The sequence below is a fragment of the Haemorhous mexicanus genome, chromosome 4 (assembly GCF_027477595.1).
Source record: "Haemorhous mexicanus isolate bHaeMex1 chromosome 4, bHaeMex1.pri, whole genome shotgun sequence".
Classification (NCBI taxonomy): domain Eukaryota; kingdom Metazoa; phylum Chordata; class Aves; order Passeriformes; family Fringillidae; genus Haemorhous; species Haemorhous mexicanus.
The window spans coordinates 74,337,194-74,359,892 of record NC_082344.1 but is presented as its reverse complement, the minus strand read 5'-3'; positions in this window follow the sequence as shown (position 1 = coordinate 74,359,892).

Here is a 22,699-nt window from a genome sequence, read left to right as displayed (position 1 = left end):
GTTCCTCTCATTTCACTTGCCCTTCAAGATTAGCCTAATCACTTTCTAATCCATCCCTTTTTGGCTCTCCATGATTCAGTTGTCCAAATCCAATTGCATTTATTTCCACTTAATCAGTTATTTTATGCTCCTATGCAAGACTGTCACTTCTCATAGCTGTTTTTCCAAAGTGTTTTAAATCATTTTAATTAATTTCCATCTAATCTCTCCAGGAGCTTTCGGGATGTTGCTTTCTACACCAATTAGCCTCCCAAATTACTGGCATGTGCTTGCTAAGAAGTTTCCTCTCATCTCTGAGTTCCTTTGCTGTAACTGTATGGCCCCTGTGATACCAGAGGGACGCTGAAATTCCCTTCTCTCCCTTTCTGTTAATGGGCTGGGCTCTGAATGTTGTTTGCCCAACAAGGAGGACCTCAAAGACCTATTTGGCACCTAATGACTTGGAGATAAATATCTGCTTCACCCTCACTTTTAGTCATGCTGGGGGTTAATGCAGGTAATATGCCCTGAAACACATCCTCAGTCTCAACAGGTTTATTTTTCTTTGGATCCTACTTTGATTCTTTGCATGTTAAGGTATAATATAGAAAAAAATCAGACTAGAAATATATGTACATAAAATATATCTAAATATATATTCTCATCTTTCCTTATTATTTGCAAAACTGTTGCTTGCCAACTGTAACCATAAAGTTAAAAATTTTCCATCTGTTTATGATGTCTCCATTTAGAGATTTATTTTGGATTATCAGCCAACCTGAAGATTTCAGTAGAACTTGAGCTTCTTGTTACAATTATTTAAGGGGGAAAGAGGAGCTCAGCAGAGCACAGAAGAGTGAGAAGGGAGCATGTTCCAATCCTACCTGGGGAGGGAAAACAGGGAAGGAGAGAAGCCCTCCCAGGCTGTGGGAGCAGCCAGCAGAGCAGAGGTCAGGGTGTTAAGTCAGTGTGGTGACCCAGTGCTGTGTCAGTGCACCTCCAGAATTCTGTGTGATTCAATATCAGCTGCATTTCACTCACTGCTTGCAGGAAATTATTTTACTTTACTCTTCCGAGAAGTCTTTGGAAGGAAAAGGACAGACACTCCCTCTAGTGTCCTACTATTTAGAGCAAAATAAAGTTCACTTTATTTATTTTTTGGCCATTGCCTGTCACCTCCCTTGATTTCTCACACACATGCTGATTTCAACCTGGCTTTTAAAATTCCTTCCACCACAATCGCTCCCAACTGATTGCACTGAGATGAAAGACAAACTTCTCTGTGAAAGTCCCTTTGAATCAGGAATGGGAGTAGTGGGAACAATCACCTGCAGTGCTGCAGGACTTGAGCAGCCTACTCAGAAACCAGGGGTGCCCAGCACTGTGAAAACCAGGATCAAAAATACCAACCCCGCTGGAAGAAGCTTGTATTTTATACATGAAGATGAAGGTTTCTCAAAGTTTCTCAAAGTCCAAGAGAAGCAATGTTTGACTACACAGTCATATCAGGCTCTGAAATAAAAACTCATTTACAGGCTTCAGTGGGCTCAAGGGGTCCCTTATTGTTGGTGCCAGTGGGCAGCATGTGCCTGGTGCTTTACCCTGCACAGTGCCCTGGCTCGGGAAAAAGTTATTTTGTCCTGTGTCTTGGAGCTCCAGAGTTGATTTTGGATTGCTTTTTTAACTGCCTGCTTCTGTGGAAAGACTAAGCAAATCCTTGGGCCATAAATCCAACCCCTGTGTCACTGGAAATGTCTTTGAAGCTTCCAGTAAAGCCTGCTTGTGTTTCTCTTTGACACAAAATCTGGGAAAAATAAGAGTGTTTTGCATGCCTTGATTGCAAATATCCAAAAGAACATTTATTCCTTACAGGTGCTCAGGTCAAACTTGCTTGTTTTTGGTATTCTGCTGTTTCACTTCTTTGTGTAGATGATTGTTTTGTTAAGTCAGGGGGTTAAGGAACAATTGTTCTTCACACAAACACTCCTGTTCAGATGTGGATGGACTGATTTAGCTGGAAACAAGGAAAGTCTTTGTCCATTACTATTCACTGTGTTTCCATGCAGAAGTCCAGGGAATTGAAACAGTGACTAATATCCAGTTATCCAGGACAGGTGTGTGAAATGCTGCAGCAGAACAATATATGGAATTTGACCCTTCTGCCTTAGTTTATCTCTGGGTGGGTGACAACATAGGTGGAGGTTGGAAAGCAGAAAGTCCCTGAACAAATAAATTATTGACACTAATCTACAACTTCAAAAATTATAGAGGAATAAAAGAGGAGTAAGTGCAGACACTGTCATGTTAGTGACAACCAACCAGCCCTTTTCTGTAAGAGGTGTTCAGAACTCGACTGAAAAATGATAATAAACGTGAAATGGTGAGAGTTTAACTGTCTCCAAAGTGTTACAAAAATCAGCAAGTTTTAACTTCCTGATCATCTTTGTGTCAGGGTCTTTTTCCTTGCTTTCCTGAGGATATTGACATGTTCTTCCTCTAGTAATACTTTACTTGTGTGACCTGTCAGCTGTGTACAGTCACATTGAGGTGGGGGTGTATTAAATAATCTTTAAGGTCCCTTCCAACCCAAACCATTCCATGATTCTAAACTGATTCCCTCTCCTGCCTGCTCTGGAATTTGGATGAGTTTCTCCATTCCCTCTCATCCTTTGCTCATCTGATTGGCCCAGTAGGGGAGAAGGAGAGTGGTGACTTCCAGAGCAGCCTTTCACATCACTGGGCACCAGCAGAGATGGAGTTGGTGGTTTTCAGGAGAGGATCTCAAGTAGCAGCAGCTCTCCAGCCCTTTTCAAAACCCTCCTCATGTCTCCCCTGGCACGGGACTGGGAGCTGGTCCTGCAAGTGATGTGGTGGTGTTGGGGACACCAAACTGATGGAGGCAGGAAATGGTTTGGGTTGGAAATGACCTCAAAAACCATCCAGTCCCATCCCTGCCATGGGCAGGGACACCTCCCACTGCCCCAGGTTGCTCCAAGCCCTGTCCAGCCTGGCCTTGGACACTTCCAGAGATCCAGGGGCAGCCACAGTTTCTCTGGGTACTCTCATCCCAATGCATGAGATGTGGTCATTTCTTGTGGCCCTAACATAGCACTGAGCCATGTAGGGATCAAAGATCCAAAACTGGAAACCAGGATGTCACATTCACATTTACTGAAAAATCCCTTTGCCCAGGATTTTTCTCCTGGGAAGCTAAGCCTCAGAGAAAAAGGAAAACAATTCTTATCTCATTGGCTTCTCCTGTGTTGTGCTCATGTGGAATGTGTTTGGAGATTGTTCACCCACAGGTGATTGTTCCATTGGATTCTGCTGGGAGTTGTTTTCACTCTTTGGCCAATCAGGACCAAGCTGTGTTGGGACTCTGGAAAGAGTCACAAATTTTCATTATTATCTTTTTAGCCTTCTGTAAGTATCCCTCCTGTATTCTTTAGTATAGTTTAGTTTAGTATTCTTTAATATAATATAGTATCATGAAACAACAAATTAGCCTTCTGAGAACATGGAGTCAGATTCAGCTTTCCTTCCTTTGTTGGAACTCAGTAAATACAATACTGGGATGAGGGGAGGAATACCTAAAGCAGATGAGGGGCTTTATTTCTCAAGATTTTCTGTTCAACAAGTCAGTGTGTGATAGAAAACATTGCACATTCCTGGGTGATAGATAAAAGAGGCAAGAAAGCAGCAGAATGAATAAAAGGGTAAAAATAGTACAAAGCAGGGGCTGCAGGGAGACCAACCACCTGAGGGGGTAAAGGAAGAGGCAAAATGAACACATTGAAATAGAGGAGGAGTGAAGAAATAGAATAGAGCAGAGAAGAGGTGGGTGTTGAGACGGATTAAATATTTAGTTCTATTAAATATTTAAATTTATATCTTCCTGGCTGACTTTCCAGGACAGAGAGTACTGGAAGAGGGATTACATTCTGCAGGAATGAGGAGCTTTGCTGCCAGGAGCCAATTGACCTCCCCACGCTTTGGTTTATCAGCCACAGAACAAAACAGAAACTGGTCTTGAGGGGGCATGGAGAGGTCCAGTGAGCTGAAACCCTTCCAATACCCCCAGGTGAGAACAGCCAGCCTTTGCCAGGAGAAGGGGGCTGATGGATCCTCTCATCTCTCTGAGGAGGAGCAGCCGAGCTCAGGGTGGATTCTGCTCCCAGGTTCATCTGCTTTCAGTTTGCTTTGAAGATGAGCTGGCTCAGAGAAGTAGGGCGGTTGTGCTGCCATGAAGCTTTCATCTTCCCATTTCCCTGGCCTTCATTTGTTGCTGTTTTGCTCTCATCTGGCCGCAGCTAATTCTCAGTGCTTTGTTTGTTTTCAGCCTTTCTGGATGAAATCCTACAGCGAGAGCACACTCTGGGTACCAGAGTCATAATAAGGGTTTCATTTACTTACCCAAATTATTCAGCAATAATACTGCTTTTGTTTATCAGGCATCCACTGCTGCAAAACACTCGAAGTCCATGTCATGCAGAGGCCCAATGATGTATTATTTTAAAGTGGCACAACCAACTTTTGGATTTTTCAGTTTAAATTTGCAGTGCCCTTTCTTTCCTGTGCTTCCTCAGAAAGGGCTCTTTGGGCACAGAGCCACTCAGGGGATTTTGTTATGTGGGTATAACAAAGGGAATCCCATCATATTACCCCTGTGTAATGTGATTAAACTAGTTTGGAAGTATTTAAGGCTTTGGGGTTTGTAATTTGGAGTTGTATTTAAACAGCCACTCACTCACACCCATTTGTTTCACAAGTCACTGATGTGCAAAATTCAAATTTCCATTTTGGATACTTGTTCTTCATTTGGATCACCTCCTCAAATATTCCCAACTGTGAACAAGTGGCATCTCCCACGTCTTGTTCCTCATCCCAAACACCCTTCATACATCCCTGCCCACCTGCACTGTGATCTTTCCCCATCATTTACCACACTCATCAAGGGCTTTGAAAAATATACCAAAGAGAGGCAATTTCCAGCTCAAATTTTAACTTTGCAACAAACACATAGGTAAGAGATTTTCCTGATGGGTTTAAATTGGAGGTGTTCAGGTTGGATAAGGCTTTGACCAACTGGTCTCATGGGTGGCATCCCTGCCATGGTAGAACTGGATGGATTTTATGGTTCCTTCCAACCCAAATCATTCCATGATTCCATGAAATTTTCTTGTACTGAATGCTCTGAGTAATGATATCCTCTAGAAATGACTTTCCTTGCCCATGATGCGATAGGAAAATGGAGCAGAAAATACCTGTTGAAACCCCTCTAATTTTCTCACTTTTTTTTTTTGAAGTGCATTAATATTTTAATTTAAGAATTCTCCATTTTAGTGCTTGGAGGGACAGAAAGGGCCAAGTGTGCACATGGGACACTGCTTCTTGTGTCAAGAAATGAACAGGGCCCTAGTGGGAATAATGCTGTGCACAGGATAAATCTCCAAAAAACACTTTTTCTACCTTCAGCTTTAATGCCTCAGAGATCAGCGTGTGTGACCAAGCCACCTGTTGGCATTGTGTGTTTGCATCTTTCTCACTTTATTGATTATCTCTCCTCACCCCTCAGGAACACATATTCATATTCCCTGGATTGGGAAAAAAGTCAATTTTTGCAAAAATGGTCTGAAGTCCTGTCCTTTGAGGGACACTGGGATCTTTAAATAATTTCAAACTTTCCCTGCAGCCTCCCCACTGCTCAGTTTTGTAGTCCCTGGCTCAGATGACTACAGCACAGCTTAATGGCAACAATTTATTATTTTCTAATATTAGATCTAATATTTATATATATATATTTATATATATATATATATATATATATGAGAATATATAAAAATATCTATATTTGTATTATTAAATAGTATTTGTATATAGTGTAGATAGTAATATTTTTATATATATATCAATCTATTATTTTATAATTTTTTTCAGATAATTATTGGGTTTTTCCCTTTTTTTCCCCTTTAAATTATGATTTTATGTCCTTTCTGTTTTTCCTTTTGGTGGTTGCATTTTGCTGTAAGGCTTCACTTAGTGTAAAGATGATTTTGATGTCGAGCATCAGTTCCTTGCTTCCATTATCCATTGCAGTAGGATTTTGGGAAAACTGGGAAAGGTTTCCACAGCACTGGAATGGGGAAATTAATACCTTTACCTATGACCTAGATTAGGAGACAAAATGTTCTTTATTTCCTATCACCTGGGGAGAGAAGAGGGTTCACAGAAATCATGTGTTCAGCTAGAAATTTTGCCCTAGTTTCCGTATTTCTGTGTTATTTTATTTTTGTCCAGAAATTGAAACTGTTGGGCCAAAGATTTTAGGAGTCTCTAGTTAATCTTCCCAGATTTACTGTGTCAGGGTTATTTTTTCTACAATTTTTGTTACAATCTGGAAACACCACAGTTTGTTGGTGTTTTAGATACAGCAATGGCACATGAGCCAAGTTTTTATCAGGAGAGTTACAATGGGTTTATTGCAGGATAACAGAAAACAGAGTTCGGGTCATTTATTTCTAAACAAAAAGTTTATTCAAAATACCCCAAGGCATTTTTTATGATCATAGTGCTCCTTCCAGGGGCACTCAGCAATCCCCAGAGAGAAACTCATTTTGATTTACTCTGAGTGTAAAGTCTTCAGGGCAGGTGGCAGATTTTAATCAGTGGCCTCTTGACATAAATCCACATTTTCCACTTTGAACTGCAGTTCAAGCTTCAGTTTGAAGCCAGCTTGCAACCTTAAGGTCCTTTATTTTTGCTTTCTCTTTTCATTTTGGATTTTTGTTCCATTAACTGTTGGGTAGATCTCCTGTAGTTTTTTATTTCTTCACATGTCTAACTCAGATATTTGTTTTTATTTTAAAAATAAACCATTCTTGCAGATTGGGACAGCACAATTCAGGATTTTTTATTACTATTACTACCATTGCTAACAATTTTTTTATTCTTTTCTCATCTGGAATCTCATCTCTGTCAGCAAAACCAACAAAACTTTACCAAAACTGAATCTGTTTTCAGTACAAGCACTTCTGTATTATGTTTACAGCAATCTGTCTTGCAGATTCTCCTGCAATAAAAACAACTTTTAAAACTTCCTTAATTTGGCTCTGAATACTGGATTGACTTTCTTATGGCTACTGTCTCTGAGAGTTCTGTGACATGAAGCTTTTCTGCATCAGAAAGTTTTGGGTGAGAAAAAAAGGCAGATGGTTCAGAAAAGAGGCACAAAAATGATTTTGAAGGTCTCACAGTGAGAAGGGGATAAAAATCAGAGTTTATCAGAGGAGAAGGTGGAGATTTGCTTTTTAAAGTGTGTAAGTAAGTTCCTGCACTGGGATGTAATATAAGGAAATAAAATACTTTTTGGTGAACAAGAGAAGATCTGGACAGGGTAAACTAGAGATAAATTGAGAGGAGAATTGGAGCACCTATTGTAACAGCAACTGGAAGCAGGAAAACAGCAGCTGTACCAATTTCAGATGGAGACTGGCTGTTTTGGGAAAGACAGATATTAGTCAAGAACAACGCATGAGGAAAGAGGAAAACCGTGGGATCTCTTCATGCAGATGTGTCCAAGGGATATCTGGTGATGGTTTCCTGAGGCTTTTGAGCAGATTGAAGCACAGCCCCTGCCCCAAGGCTATCAGATGGATGTTGATATGTAGCTTTTGGTTAATTTTTGCTTGCTGAGAGAAGGAGATCCTTCACATCCTGGACAGTGGAAATTCAGACCTATTGACATACAAGTTTTATCTCTCATGGTTACAGGAAAAATTCATTTTAGATTTTGGTATTCACATTCTCTGAAATAATCCCTTCACCCAGGATTTTTCTCCTGGGAAGCTGAGGAGCCTCAGAGAAAAGGAAAACAATTCTTATCTCATTTGCTTCTCCTGTGCTGTGCTCATGTGGAATGTGTTTGGAGATTGTTCACCCACAGGTGATTGTTCCATTGCATTCTGCTGTGAGTTGTTTTCACTCTTTGGCCAGTCAGGGCCAAGCTGTGTCAGGACTCTGGAGAGAGTCAGGAGTTTTCATTATTATCTTTTTAGCCTTCTGTCAGTATCCTTTCTGTATTCTTTAGTATAGTTTAGTATAGCATTCTTTAATACATTATAGTATCATAAAATAACAAATTAGCCTTCTGAGAACATGGAGTCAGATTCATCATTCCTGCCTTCATCAGGGCATCCCTGCAAATACAATACTTAGCTGATCAAATGAGCCTTTTGAAAAGAAAAGCTCTCTATGTAAATTTGTTAACCCCAAAACCAGGACAAAAGGTTACCCAGATGAAAACAAGAAGGGGAGGAAGTTGGAAACAACCCCCAAATGGAAGCAGAGATGGAAATTAATTTGTATTTACAGTGCATCCAGAGGTACATAGCACAAAAGTCAGGGAGGATCCTCAAAGCAGCTTTAGTGCTGTTGTTTCAAGATCTTCTTTTGCCTCACACATTCACAAACCCATCACCTAAAATCCTTACCTTCATTAAGTCTGATGTCCTGGATTACTTTAAGCAGGTATAAAGCTGAAACATTATTTCAATTTTATTTAATCTTTCTGGTCTAGTCAGCTTTAAACCCTTGGAAATCATGACCAGCTGAATTGGATTAATTTGATCATTCCGAGTTGTGCTAATATTTGCACAATCATGTTTTCAATTTTGCTTTTCCATTTCAACACCTACTGCAATTATAAATTTATATTTCCTGTAAGATGCCCTCTAACCCTCGAGCTATGAGCAGTGCTCATCCACATATTTAGCCTGAATTTTCAAGGATCCTAATTAAGAAGTAGAAATATCATTTATGTACATTCAGGTCTTATTGAAAGGCAGACACCCTCAAGCCATTTTTTGTAAATATAAATTAACTCTTCAAGCAAATACATTTTTTTTTTCCTAAGCCATATATTGTAAGCGTGGAGAGAAAGGCAGGAATTACTAGAAGTACTGAAAACCTATATGCTGTCTTTTTCATTTCCTATTCCAGCTTGTTGAAATCCATGTCTAGAAAATCCTGTTGTTGTAATATTTGATGGAAAAATATAATCCCATTCCCATGCCATAAATTTGCAAGAATCACTGCACAAGCACTTCCAAAGCTGAAAGCCAAACTCAGTTATTTGAAAGAGAACAAAACATGGAAAAATGGACCCTGCAGGTGAATATTCTGAATTAACTCCTTGGGTTGCAGGTAAAATATAAACACAGCAATCTTAATATGGAAAAAGAGGAAGAGAAACTGAGGGAAATAAATAGAGTTGGGAAGGATAATTTGGATTATTATGCATTGGCATGCAACCACAAATCACCTGTTTGCTCAAGCAGTGGAAACTGGGAGAGAAAAGCCCGGGATGAGGGAGATAGTGGGTGCATTAGCTGCAGTGAAAGCCAGCAGATGTTTGCCCAGATGTTTGTGTGTTTTCGTGCTGTTTTCCCATACAGGGAAAGCTCACATGCAGTACATCCTGGGCATTGAATTCTTAATCTTGGAATGCATTTTCAAGGAGTCATTTTTTACTCCTTGAGGCAAATGGCAGCAGGTGATAAGGAAAATAGACCTGTTGGGAAAGCACACTTCCATGTCTTGTTCCTTGAGAAGTGGCTATGGCAGCTATTCTTCTAGGGCACATTAAATTTCCTGTCTTAAAAATGTATGCACAGGTGGTCCCCTTGCATTTATCTGTAAAGTTAAGCACAAGTCTCTGTCTCCCCAGAACCAGAATTGCACACCACGTAGTCTATGTATCTACTGAAATATTTAAGGGGGAAAAAGTATCTTTAAATATTTTATAATTCATGTAATAAAGAAGATAAGCAGATCTTTGGCTCTGTGCTATGTAATAAAGAAACAGAAGTAATTCTTTGTCTGTACACTGTGGAAAGAGCTAGAAAATATCCAGGGAAATAAAGGAGCTTCAATGAAAATAAATATCTATATAAATTGACATAATATTGCCTGGAAAATGAAATGAAGAAGGGAGAACCTGAGTGTGTTTTTAGCATAAAAGATGAAGAACCTCTCTAGTGGTCCAGACAGGATCATAAAAGCACAACCATGAGTTACCTGGTCATGTACCAGCAACAAAATTTAGGGACTTTCTGTTCTTGAAGTGACCTTTTATTCAAAACTTACAATACAATCTGCACTATCCTAACTAGTAAAATAGAAATAATTAGGAGATTTATATTCCTAGGGCAAAATAATTGCAAGAAGCAATGTCTCAATGTCATGCTGTGAGAAAGAAAATATTTTAGGTTTACTACAACCCATAAAAACCATCAGTTAGCCAGAATTTTACCTCATTAGCTTGGGGCATACCAATAATCACAAATAAAGAATTTTCCTCCACAAGCCATTATTTTTTCAGTAGATACACTCAGCATTTCTGTACACCTGAGCTAATGATGCTTTCTTTGAGTGCAACTTCTTTAAAATAAACCTGAGACTGCATTTTTCATGTCCAGTCAGCAGGGTAATGTTTCAGTTTGGATGGGGGGTCATGTCAAGATTTCAGATGTAACTTGTTTCGATTATTTTGACTTATTTGGGCATTTATTAGTTTGAAAAAAAATGAGTTTGAAAGGAAACGCCACCGCCAGCGACATTTATGACAAGATCAGATGCCATGTCCAGCTTCAAGCAGGCTAGATGTTAATTCATTAATGCTCAATGTTAATTCATTAATGCTCGATGGTAATTCATTAATGCAAGATGTTATTCTGTGGACATTGATACAACTGAATGAATTGAGCAGAACCAAAGAGAATGTGTTTTAGTGAAGGACATCAGAGATTGGCCCTGTATATACCTAATCATGTACAGGAGCTCTCCTGCTCTTGGTTATAACAATACAACACGGAAATAACTAAAGCTAGAAGTCCATTTTCATATTTAGAATGTTTGCAACAGCATATACAGAATCACAGAATGCCAGGATGGGTCAGGCTGGAAGGGACCACAGAGGTCACCTGGACCCCGCTCCCTGCTCAGGCAGAGCACAGGGCACAGGGTCCAAGCAGCTCTGGAATATCCCCAGGGAGGAGACTCCAGAGCCTCTCTGGACAATCTGTTCAGGGCTCTTGGTAAAGAAGTTCTTCCTCATGTCCAGGTGGAACTCTCTGTGCTCAATCCCTGCCCCTTCCTCTGGTGCCATTGCTGGGCCCTGGAGCAGAGCCTGGGCCCTGCTCTGCCCCTTCTGCACACAGGGACAGCCAGGGACACCCAGGGACACCAGGGACACACAGGGACACCCAGGGACACTCAGAGACAGCCAGGGACAGACAGAGACAGCCAGGGACACACAGGGACACCAGGGACACTCAGAGACAGCCAGGGACACCAGGGACAGCCAGAGACAGCCAGGGACACACAGGGACACCAGGGACTCCCAGAGACAGCCAGGGACATCCAGGGACACACAGGGACACCCAGGGACACTCAGAGACAGCCAGGGACACCCAGGGACAGCCAGGGACACACAGGGACACCCAGGGACACTCAGAGACAGCCAGGGACACCCAGGGACAGCCAGGGACAGCCAGGGACAGCCAGAGACAGCCAGGGACACACAGGGACACCAGGGACACCCAGAGACAGCCAGGGACACACAGGGACACCAGGGACACCCAGAGACAGCCAGGGACAGCCAGAGACAGCCAGGGACACACAGGGACACCAGGGACACCCAGAGACAGCCAGGGACACCCAGGGACACTCAGAGACAGCCAGGGACACCAGGGACAGCCAGAGACAGCCAGGGACACACAGGGACACCAGGGACTCCCAGAGACAGCCAGGGACATCCAGGGACACCGAGGGACAGCCAGGGACAGCCAGGGCTGGGGGCCCCTCTCATCTGGGGCTCCTCTCCAGGCTGAACAGCCCCAGCTCCCTCAGCCTTCCCTGGGCAGGGAGATGCTTCAGTCCCTTCGTCACCTGTGCAGCCTCCCCTGGCCCTGCCCCAGGAGCTCTGTGTCACACGTAGAGATTTGTGTTGACTTTTGGGGATACTTGTTCCATCTGCCAGACTTGAGCCCTCTGCATGTTCCCTTGCTCTCTACAGCCAATGGTTGATGTCTGTGGAGCTGATCTTGATTCCAACCTCTGAACCCGAGGATGAATCCATTCCCTGGCACAATTTCTGGAACAGCTGTGATAAGCAATCATTCTCCTCTCTCTGAATACAACATACTGCCCAAGACCTGTCTGCTCTTGGCAGATGACAAGTGATGTCCCTTTTTATCAGCTGTCATCTCAGGACTTGTCCTTCCTCAAGGTTACATAAATGAACAAAGACTCTCTGGGGTTAAATTTGCTTTGTTCTGGAACACCAGCTGAATTTTATCTGCTGCAATTTTTGCCCCAGCTCTCTCTGTGTTGTTTTGCCTTTGTTCTCTCCTCTGCCCACTGAAAGGATAGAATCAGGTCTCATTATATTCTTTGCTGATTGGGAAGTATCTTTCACTAGCAAAAAGTCAAACCCTGTGTTAGCTAAAGCCCTGAAGGCCAGCAGAGCTGTGGAGCCTATTCAAAGAGGATGAATTTAATAGTAATTATAGATGAAAGCTTTGTTATGCTTATGTAACCCATAATAGCACAATTTTCCCATGACTTGCTGCTTACAAGATAGCTGACCTTCTACCAGTTAGACACTTTGTTACAAATCTGCACAATGTGCTTTTAATTAAAACTTGTCTTTGAAACGAGGTCCAAATGGGTTATCCCTTAAAAAAACCCAGTGAAATAGACCCCATCTCTCTGGTTTTACTCCAGCCAAATCCTGCATTTTTTACACCCACCATAAACAACATTCCTCTCAGTGTCATCCTGCTAAAACAAAGCTGTAAGAAAGTCTCACCTGGAATAACATTGGCAAGGAAGGGTTCTTGCTCTGCTGAAGTTGGCCAGAAATTATGCCAGGCTCTCCTCCAAGGACAGAGAGAAAGATGGAAGTAGGATCATGTTTGCTGAGGTTTTTTTACTTTCTTACAACCCATAAAACCATCAGTTAGCCAGAATTTTACCTCATTAACTTTGGGCTTTTTGGCTCATTACCTCATAGCAATAACCACAAATAAAGAATTTTGCTCCACAAGTCACTATTTTGTCAGTAAATACACTCAGCATTGCTCTACATTGCTCTGCTCCCTCAAAGAATTCCGATTTTTCCCACGAGATGTGGGCAGAAGAGCAGGGCTTTGAGATTGTTAAATAAGGAAATAATGATGAAAAAGGAGGTGGTTTCAGAAGAGCATCCCAGCCGTGTCTGGTAGGGGTACACTGCACTTTTCACAGCTGCTTGCAACACCAAGTGCTGCTTAAAAAACAAGTGATGGGACTCAGGCAGCTCCAGGAAAATTGAGGAGGAGCAAAGGATGCAAAATAAATTTGATTGAGAAGGTGTCAGAGCACATTACATCCACAATCTTCTTATCAGCTGGGAAGAGAAAGAGTCCAGATTAATTCTATGTTTCATTGTACATGTTTAAAAGTAGTAATAAGATAAAATCTACACAGTGCTTGTGAGAATCTCCAATATTTCTCCCAGATGATCCCCCCTGGAGAGCACCAGGTTTTGTTCCTTGCCGTCAGTGAAGCTTCAAGATCACATCACACAGGACATTTCTTTGCTGCACACAGAAAGCTGCAGTGACAAGTTTCATTTAAACAGGGAAGAGGAAGAAGTTAAAGTTAGAGGAAGCAACACTGTAAGGAGCAGTGTTTCTGGAAGTTCATGGCAATGGGCTTGAACAGAAATCCATTTTTTTGATTAATTTCATTTCAATCAAATTAACTGAATTGAAAAAAAAAAGCCATAATTTTATGAATAAAACTCAGTTGCAATTTTGGGCAACCCAGAGCTGAGCATAAGTGAAATAATACATAGGTGGGTTATTTCCAGTGGTTAAGAGATCATATGCAACCAATATTATTCTTTTTTTATGAAAAAGGGTCTGAAATTGCAAGATGCTCAAAGTAGAGCAGCACATTTCAGGGTTTTTTGTGCTGGTCAGTGGTGTAAACATTTGAACTTGAGCAGTTTAGAGAGGAGCTCTCATCATGATGTGCCACACAGGAACCCATCATCATCCCATCCATCTCCCAGGCTCAAGAGAGAGGAGTCTTTTCTCATCATGCTCTACTCTGAGAGGGTAAAAGAAGATATGCAGAGGTGCCATTATTTTCCATGCTGTCATCTGCCAGAAAAGAAATCATCATTGCATTGCTGTGCAGATTCAGAGATGAGCACTTAGCCAGGAGGTAATTTAGCCCAAAATAGAGAATAGTACTTTGCTCAGAAAGAGCATCCTCTATTCTTGTGAGAGATGGAAACTGAACTTGAATCCCACATGGCAGCTGGTACAAAACCACTTTTATTTCTTTTTCTTCTATTAAATGCTGTTCCAAGGCTTCAGCAGTCCTGAAGTGTGAAATCACAGAATCACAGAATATTCTGAGTTGGAAGGGACCCACAGTGATCAAGTCCAACTCTTAAGTGAATGGCCCATAAACCTTTTTGCTATCAGCTCAAAGGCACTCATTGCCGCTTCAAATCAGATGCTCTTGTTCTAAATTTGTTTTTTCAGCTTCAAATGATCTTTTCTGTCCCTGGAGTTTGTTCCACTGGGGTACTGACAGAGGAAAATCCCAGCTCTTCTTGGCCTTTTGCTTGGAATACCGAGGCTGCTTTTGCCTCACTCATTCTATCCAAACACATTGTCACGTTCTAGTCAACACTCATGATCTCTGTTTTCCTATCCAATTTTGGAAGCCTTCTCTACAGCTTCAGGTCAAATGTAATGTTTTCTTGAGGGTCTGTGCCTTTCAGCACAGGAAGCCCAAACCTCTCAGTATCTAGGATTCCAACACATCCCAAAGAGGGCTCTCACTCCCTAATCAGGACAGTCTTTCCTTACTCCTCCTCAGGGCTCAATCTTTGTTGGCCATGAACAGAGAGATGTGAATGCTGCATTTCAAACGAGATCTCTTCCATTTCTCACACCAGGCCAACAATTTTCCTTGAGTCTATTGGAAGCAGTTTTTGGCTGTTGCATTCAGCTTCCTCCTTGCTGGCATCAGCCCAGCATTTCCCCCTCACCCTCTTAGCAGCTGTGCTTCACCACTGCTCCTCTTTCTCACTCATTTCCAACTGCTGTGTTCCAGCTCACAACAGAAATGTCTCCAAATATGTAATCTTACTTTTTTCCCTTTTAAATTCCTTTCAGCTTTCTTTTAATTCCAGTCTTCGAGGTCATGCATCTTTCAGGATATAAAGTCCTGATTTTTCTGTTAATAGAAGATGACCTCTAGCTTTTCATTAGGAAATTGAATTATTGTGTCATTTTGTGCCAGTTCATAACAGAAACCATGACATGAGCTGAGGCCTGAGTCCTGTTTCCTGGGGAGCTCTGCCAGTGAGTTCTTTGCCTGCTGCCTGATGTCACCTCCCCTTTTCCTGGTGTCCCCTCAGCAGAGTTCTGGCTGTCCCCATTGCCCTGCAGCAGCTGCTGTACCCTACCCACACTCGCAGATTTAAATTTGTAATGCTTTTCAAGGAAAATCTTAATTTTTCAGAGAAAGGTATCAAGTTATTTTGTCATTATCTACCCTCACTAAGCCTGCATTTCATCTTCTGTTTTGTTTCTGACTCTTCACACGCAATGCTCCAAAGGCTCCTCAAAAGTTTCACACAGTCTAAAAGCCAACTTTTCTAGGGTGATAAAACTTTCTCTTTGGGGAAAACAGCTTCAGATATATCATCAGCCAAAAATTTAGAGAAACTCCTTTCTCATAGGCCTTTGGGTATTTTTCAGAACATTAGAATGGAGATTATTTGAATCTTCATCTTTGTATGAGCTTTTTTGTACTCCTCAGGATGCTAATTTTCTCCTTTTGTCTGGATTTTTCTGTTTTCCAAGCTGACACTAAACACTTTGAACAGGTTAGTCACTTAGCTCATGACATAAAGTGGGCTGGAAAATGACAGTTCTCCACTGATTGTGAGGTACTTAGAGACACAATAAAAAAAAAAAAAAAGAGCTTTAGACATGGAAATTGTTCTGTTCCCTGATGAATCATGGTCTTTTGAAAGAGTTCTGGCTGAAGTGAGTGAGTGTTAGATGGCTCTGCAGAATATCTGCTTTTAAATTTGCACCGTGCTCAATCAGTAATGATATGAGAAATAACTTCATATTGTTATGGTCCATGCAGTAAGGGATTTAAAGATACATCTTTAAAAAACCTATGTGGGGTCATTCAAATTGAGTTTCTAAGAGAAAATAACAAATACACGCTCAGGAAAGTAGAAGAAACTCCATTATTCTTTTTGAACACCTGCCCCATTCCCACAGCATGACAGCACTGACTGTTTTACAAGTTTATCAGCAGATCTCTCTTTTCCATTAGTGTGTGTTTCTATCAAGAATTATGAGATAAATATCTTCTATCCAAGCACATGGCAGTGTCTTAGATTACAAAGGTGTGGCTGTGGGTGTGGATTCTATTTGCCATCTGTCAGAGGTGGGGCAGTTATCTTCTCCTCATTGGGCAGTTTTCTTTATCTCTTCCACAACCAGTCCTCCCTCCAGGAGATCTCTGCTGTTCATGGGCCATTAATTATTAATTATCTTCTGTTCATGGCCAGTGAGTGTCCCTGCATGGCTGATCAAATTCCATCATCCCATGGGGAGATGCTCCGCCCAGGGGAGGAGCCAAGCATTCCTACCTGGATACAATCTGAGGTTTGGAACAGCACAGCAGCCTTTGCCCACTGCATTCCCAGAGGAGCAGCTTTCTGCTGCCCTGCATTCCCAGAGGGAGAGCAGGCCCATCTCCAGCAGCCCTGGAGCTCCAGAGGAAAACTCCCCCCTTGTGCAGGATCCCTGCTCCAGCAGAACCACAGCTGGCACTGCAGGAGGGCTGAGCCAGCCTGGGATGGGACTGTGCCACCACCCTGAGCCCCCCTGGGATGGGACTGTGCCACCACCCTGAGCCCCCCTGGGATGGGACTGTGCCACCACCCTGAGCCCCCCTGGGATGGGACTGTGCCACCACCCTGACACACAGGGGGACAGGGACTGTTCTGACTCTGGCAGGGTTTGGGGGTTTTTTATTTGTACTACTGCATTTGTATTTTTAATTTTCCTGATAAAGAACTGTTATTCCTATCCCCATATATTTACCTGAGGGCCCCTTAATTTCCAAATTATAACAATTCAGAGGGAGGGGGTTTACATTTTCCATTTCAAGGGAGGCTCCTGCCTTCCTTAGCAGACACCTGGCTTTTCAAACCAAGACAGGCAGGATTCCTGCCTTTTCAGGGTCTGTACCTGCTGCTGTGATACCTGCATAGTTGAACTTTGCCATTACAGCTTCCAGGGATTTCTTCTTGCTTTTTCCTTCCTCCTGGGAGGCCCCAGCTCACTTTGGGAGTCCCTGAGGACCAGGTACACTGAGGCTTCATTAAGTACTGCAAAGACTAAAGATCAAATACTTTATTTACTACTTGTTTATTCCTGCACCTGAGCTGCACCAAGTGACACAACAACAACAGTGGATATTGGTTTAGTCACATGCAAAAGTAGATTTCTGCCAAAACTGTTTTTCTAGCAAAACCTGTTTTTTAGGTGAATGGAGGTGAAGGGCTGCCTGTATAAACTTTTATCCTTATACTTGCATGGAGGGTTCTCTCCAGTCTTATAGCAGCTTTTATCATCTTTGAAAGCTCAATCATCACCCATAAGGAGTAAAAAATAACTTCTGATGGCTCTTAGTTCTGCAAGTGTCCTAAAGTGAAGTTAATTTAGCCCAAGCCTTTTGAAGACATTTAATGTACAAAAACCAGCTGAGATTCTCCCTTCCTTATCCAAGGCTGGATCTTTCCTGTGTTGTGTTGTTCCAGTATGGAACAATAAGACTTGATGGCAAAATTATACTGGAGTTTTTCTCAGAATATTTTGTACCATGTATTAAAAAAAAAAAAAAACCTTTTTGTTTCAACAGAATTTGATATATTTGAATTTCCTGTCTGATGTGAGAACTTCACAGTTCATCACAGAACTCCACTGGCCAGGGCAGTGATTGCATCCCTGTGCTGGGCACTGGTGAGGCCACACCTTGAGGGCTGTGTCCAGTTTTGGGCCCCTCTGCTCAGGAAGGACATTGAGGAGCTGGAGGTGTCCAGGAAATGGAGCTGGGGAAGGGTCTGGAGCCCCAGGAGGGGCTGAGGGAGCTGGGAAGGGGCTCAGCCTGGAGCAAAGGAGGCTCAGGGGGACCTTGTGGCTCTGCACAGCTCCTGCCAGGAGGGGACAGCCGGGGGGGGGTTGGGCTGTGCTCCCAGGGAACAGGAACAGGAGGAGAGGGAATGGCCTCAGGCTGGGCCAGGGGAGGGTCAGGTTGGACACCAGGAGGAATTTGGAAATGGAAAGGGAGGTCAGGCATTGGAGGGGGCTGCCCAGGGAGGTGGTGGGATCACCATCCCTGGAGGTGTCCAGGAGAGGTCTGGATGTGGCACTTGTGCTCTGCTCCAACTGGTGATCAGTCACAGGTTGGACTCAAGGATCTTTGGGATCTTTTCCAACATAAATTATTCTGTGTTTCTGTGATTCTGCACCTTGTTCTCTTCTGGGCACTGCTGAGCATGGCTAAGGGACATCCATGAGTTTTCCTGGCTCAGCAGTGTGTCCAAATCCCAGGAATTCTCTGAGCACAGGCCTGAAGGATTTGATGTGTCTGTTTGTGGTCTCTCCATATGCACAGCTCCTTCTTCTCAGTCACTTCCGAGCCAAAAGCTTCTACATCACATCAAAAACAACCACTATTGACCCTGCAAGTTCAAAGCCTTCATGTTTTCACTATTAAGTTCAGTCCTGGTGAGCATGGTGGTCCTATGAGGGTAATTTCAGCTTCCTTCAGTCCAGAGAAGTGAGGTTGAAAAGAGTAAACACTGATCAGCCTTAGAGCATTGAATCTGAATGAGAATTTTGTCTTGCCCACTCTTTTAAACACTTAGCTTTAATCAAGGAAGGATGGTTTTATTATAATCCTGTAATTCCTTAAATTAAATTTCTGTTTAATTATACTCAGGTGTTTTTAAATTCACAGTGACAGCAAATTAAAAAGATAAAAAATAAAAGGCGGAAATCTATCAAAACCAAATGTTGTCTTCAAATGTGAAGGTGAAATCTCAAAATCTGAAAACACAGAGGGTTGGTGTTGAACTGCTTTGCTCTTTCTTTTTGTCTTACACAGCAAAGCAAAATTTCTTCATTCTGGAAGAAAAATTAGAAAAGAAAAAACAATAAGAAGACAATATGATTGTCCCTCTGGAGTAAGACAAGACTCATTTAAAGCAGCTCTGAAACTGGAAGTTTTCTTGAAATATGCTGGTGCAAGCAGGGAGAGGAAAGTTCTAAAGTCACTTCAGAAGAGAAAAATCCACCCAACCATATGTAAATATGATATGTATTTTATCATATTTCACCTAAATACATTCAAGCAATGACCTAAATTCATGTGCTGCAAATACACCTTATAATTCCCTGGCAAGGACTCTCTTTTTGACAGTGCTCTCCACATCAGAGTATTCTGTAATGTACAAATTTTACTAAATAAAGGCACGATCATCAGATCCTTCCTTCCTTCCTTCCTTCCTTCCTTCCTTCCTTCCTTCCTTCCTTCCTTCCTTCCTTCCTTCCTTCCTTCCTTCCTTCCTTCCTTCCTTCCTTCCTTCCTTCCTTCCGCCACTTCCTTCCGCCACTTCCTTCCGCCACTTCCTTCCGCCACTTCCTTCCGCCACTTCCTTCCGCCACTTCCTTCCTTCCTCCCTCCCTCCCTCCCTCCCTTCCCAGTGGGATGCTCAGTGCCAATGTGCTGAGGAAGTCAACACAGACTAAAATAAAATGTGAGACTGAAAAAGAAAAAGGAAATCCATCCATACTGACAGGCACAGAAGGAAAACAGAATTTCAGCTGACTGAAGGTCATTGATCCTCTGGCTACTGTGTCCAAACATGCAAATAATCTCTCCTGAACATGGGAGAAAGTAGTTGAAGCAGTTTTTTCTGTGTTTTCTGTGCTTCCACATGAAGCAATTTGTCGCTTTGTGTCAGTGACCTGGAAGCACTGACTGTTGTCTGTGCTGAAGGAGCAGTGGAGGAGCTCACATCAACCACCAATATAGCATAAAATGCCAGGCAGCAACCCAGAATAAAACAAAGACAGGCTAAGTAAATAAAAGAAAAAAAGTGACAAAGATCTTGGAAGTGCCACTGTGATTATTTAAAAGGGGATAAAAAGTAGAGTTCAGTTCAAAAATGAAAGAATTTAGCTTTAAAAGGATATTTGCCTCCTAAATGCATCTGGAAACAAAATAGAGCAAACCTGTGGTGAGCTACTCAGAACTCCTGGTCAGACCAAGTGTGCAACGAGTTAAGAAGAGGAATTAAAAGGTGCATTGGATTTGCATGGCAAGGCTTTGGTACAGGAGTGGCTTCTGTGGGAAGCTGCTGGAAGCTTCCCCTGTGTCCATGGAGCCAATTCCAGCCAGATTTAAGACAGACCCAGCTGGATAAGGCTGAGCCCAGTGATGCCTCTGGGATGATGTGTGTAAGAGGGAGGGAAAACCTGCACAACTGCAGAGAGAAGATGTGAGAGGAGCAGCCCTTGCAGCCCCCAGTGGTTGGGGTCCCAGTTGTGGGTTTCTCTGGGTCTGGATTGAAGGCACTTGAGACAGTAATTCATGTTTGGACTCAGGTGTTTATTATTTCTTGTCAGTGAAACAGTCTCACTACTGTGAGTTCAGAGGCTTTTCACTAGAAGGCACAAAATGGCTACAATCTCTTGTTCCAAGGTCTTTTAAGACTAAACTATCCAATTAAGAACTGACACCTGGATTATTTTCCCTTTTAACCCAATAACTGATCCCACATAGCCCACAATGGGGACTTTTCTGCCCAATTACAAAATGCCACCCAAACCCATGGAGACGGAGGAAGAAGCAGCATGAAGAAGAAACCCAGGACCACACCCTGTGCCCTCCATCTTGCTTCCATCCACAACACACTAAAAATCCCAAACCCTCAATTTCTCACCAAGTGACACACCTACACTGCTCTCTATAATCTATTTCACACTTTTGCGGATTTGAAGTCTAGAAAACTTTCTCCATGAATGAGGGTCAAAGTCAGTGCTCCCCTGGGGGTCAGGGCACCCCAGAGCAGACAGAGAAATATTCCCAGTGCCCCGGGTTTCCACTGCCAGGGCAGCTTAGGAGGGGCAGGGGCTGTTCCAGGTGTCAGATCTGAGGTTCCTCCAGCCCCTGGTGCAGCCCATGGAGAGGCAGCTGTGCCCCTGCAGCCCAGGGAGCTCCACGGGGAGCAGAGATCCCTCTCTGTCTCATGGAGGAGCCCACTCTGGAGCAGATTTTCTGGCAGGATTTGTGACCCTGTGGGAGATCCATGCTGGATGCTCCCAGTGTGAAGGGAAGCAGTTCCTGAGGTCTGAAGCAGTTCCTGGAGGTCTGAAGCCCAGGTGAAGGACCTGTGTTGGAGAAGTTAATGAAGGACTGTGGGATGAACCCCAGGCTGGAGCAGGGGAAGAGTGTGAGGAGCCTTCCCCTACGGAGGAAAGAGCTGCAGAGACAATGTGTGCTGGACTGACTGCAACCCCTGCAGGCTGGGAGAAGGAGGAGAGCACAAAAGGTCATTATGCACCTTGAAAAGTCACATTTTTGGTGACTTCACTGTAATTTACACATTGGCATTGTTTTGGCAGTCGCTTTGTGGAGATGGTGGCAGTGACCGTGAGTATGTAAGGATAGAAGCCTAAGGAGAATAATCCTCCAAAAACTGAGATGAAATTCTCTCTACTATAATCAGTGCTGTTGTGTAAACCCTACTCCTCCCTGAACAAAAAGAAATTGGTTAAACATCAGCAGAGGCACACGTGAAGGAAAACGTGAAGCTTGTAATTAAATCTGACAGGATGTGAAACTAGGAGCTTCCAGTGTCCAGTGTTAATAAGGAGATGTTTAAATGAACAGTTAGGTGTGTTCAGAAAAAGGTCTGCAAAGTGGGAGAGAAACTCAATGCAATTCTCAAGAACAAGGAAAAGACCTGAGGGATTTTCCCCATGTATTCCAGAAGAATCTGGATCAGACAGTGTAGCAGCTCAGAAACTCTTCTGCATTATTATGAGATCTCAGAAATCCCATGGAACCAGGTAATGAATGTATTTATGGCCAGTTCTCTGCAAAAGCAGGTATGGAGCTTACACAACCAACTGTCTGCAGTGAATTAATGATATAATGAATTCATTATTTTGGAGCACAAGCTGTGGGGCTGGAGGACAGGGAAGCCAAGAGGAGTCAATGGCTTCTATCCTCACAGTGAGTATCTCTTTCCATCAGTATCCCACATTAACACAATTTACCTGGTGAAATTTTAGATTCTATTTGCCTTTGTTACCTAGAAAAAAAGAGATAATTTATCCTGAAGTTCAGCTGTGCTCCCCAGGCCTGGAACTCCAAAATTTTCACCCTTGGGTCTTTGTTGCCTCTGTGAAGCTCAGCTCAAAGGCAGAAGAGAAGGTAACAGCAACTGTAAAAAGGGAATTATCATGTGTAGAGTGATGGTGAGGAGTCACCCTGTTAATAACACCTACAAATGCTCCTGTTCCCTGAGTTTCACACATCAGCTAATTCTTGTTAGTGG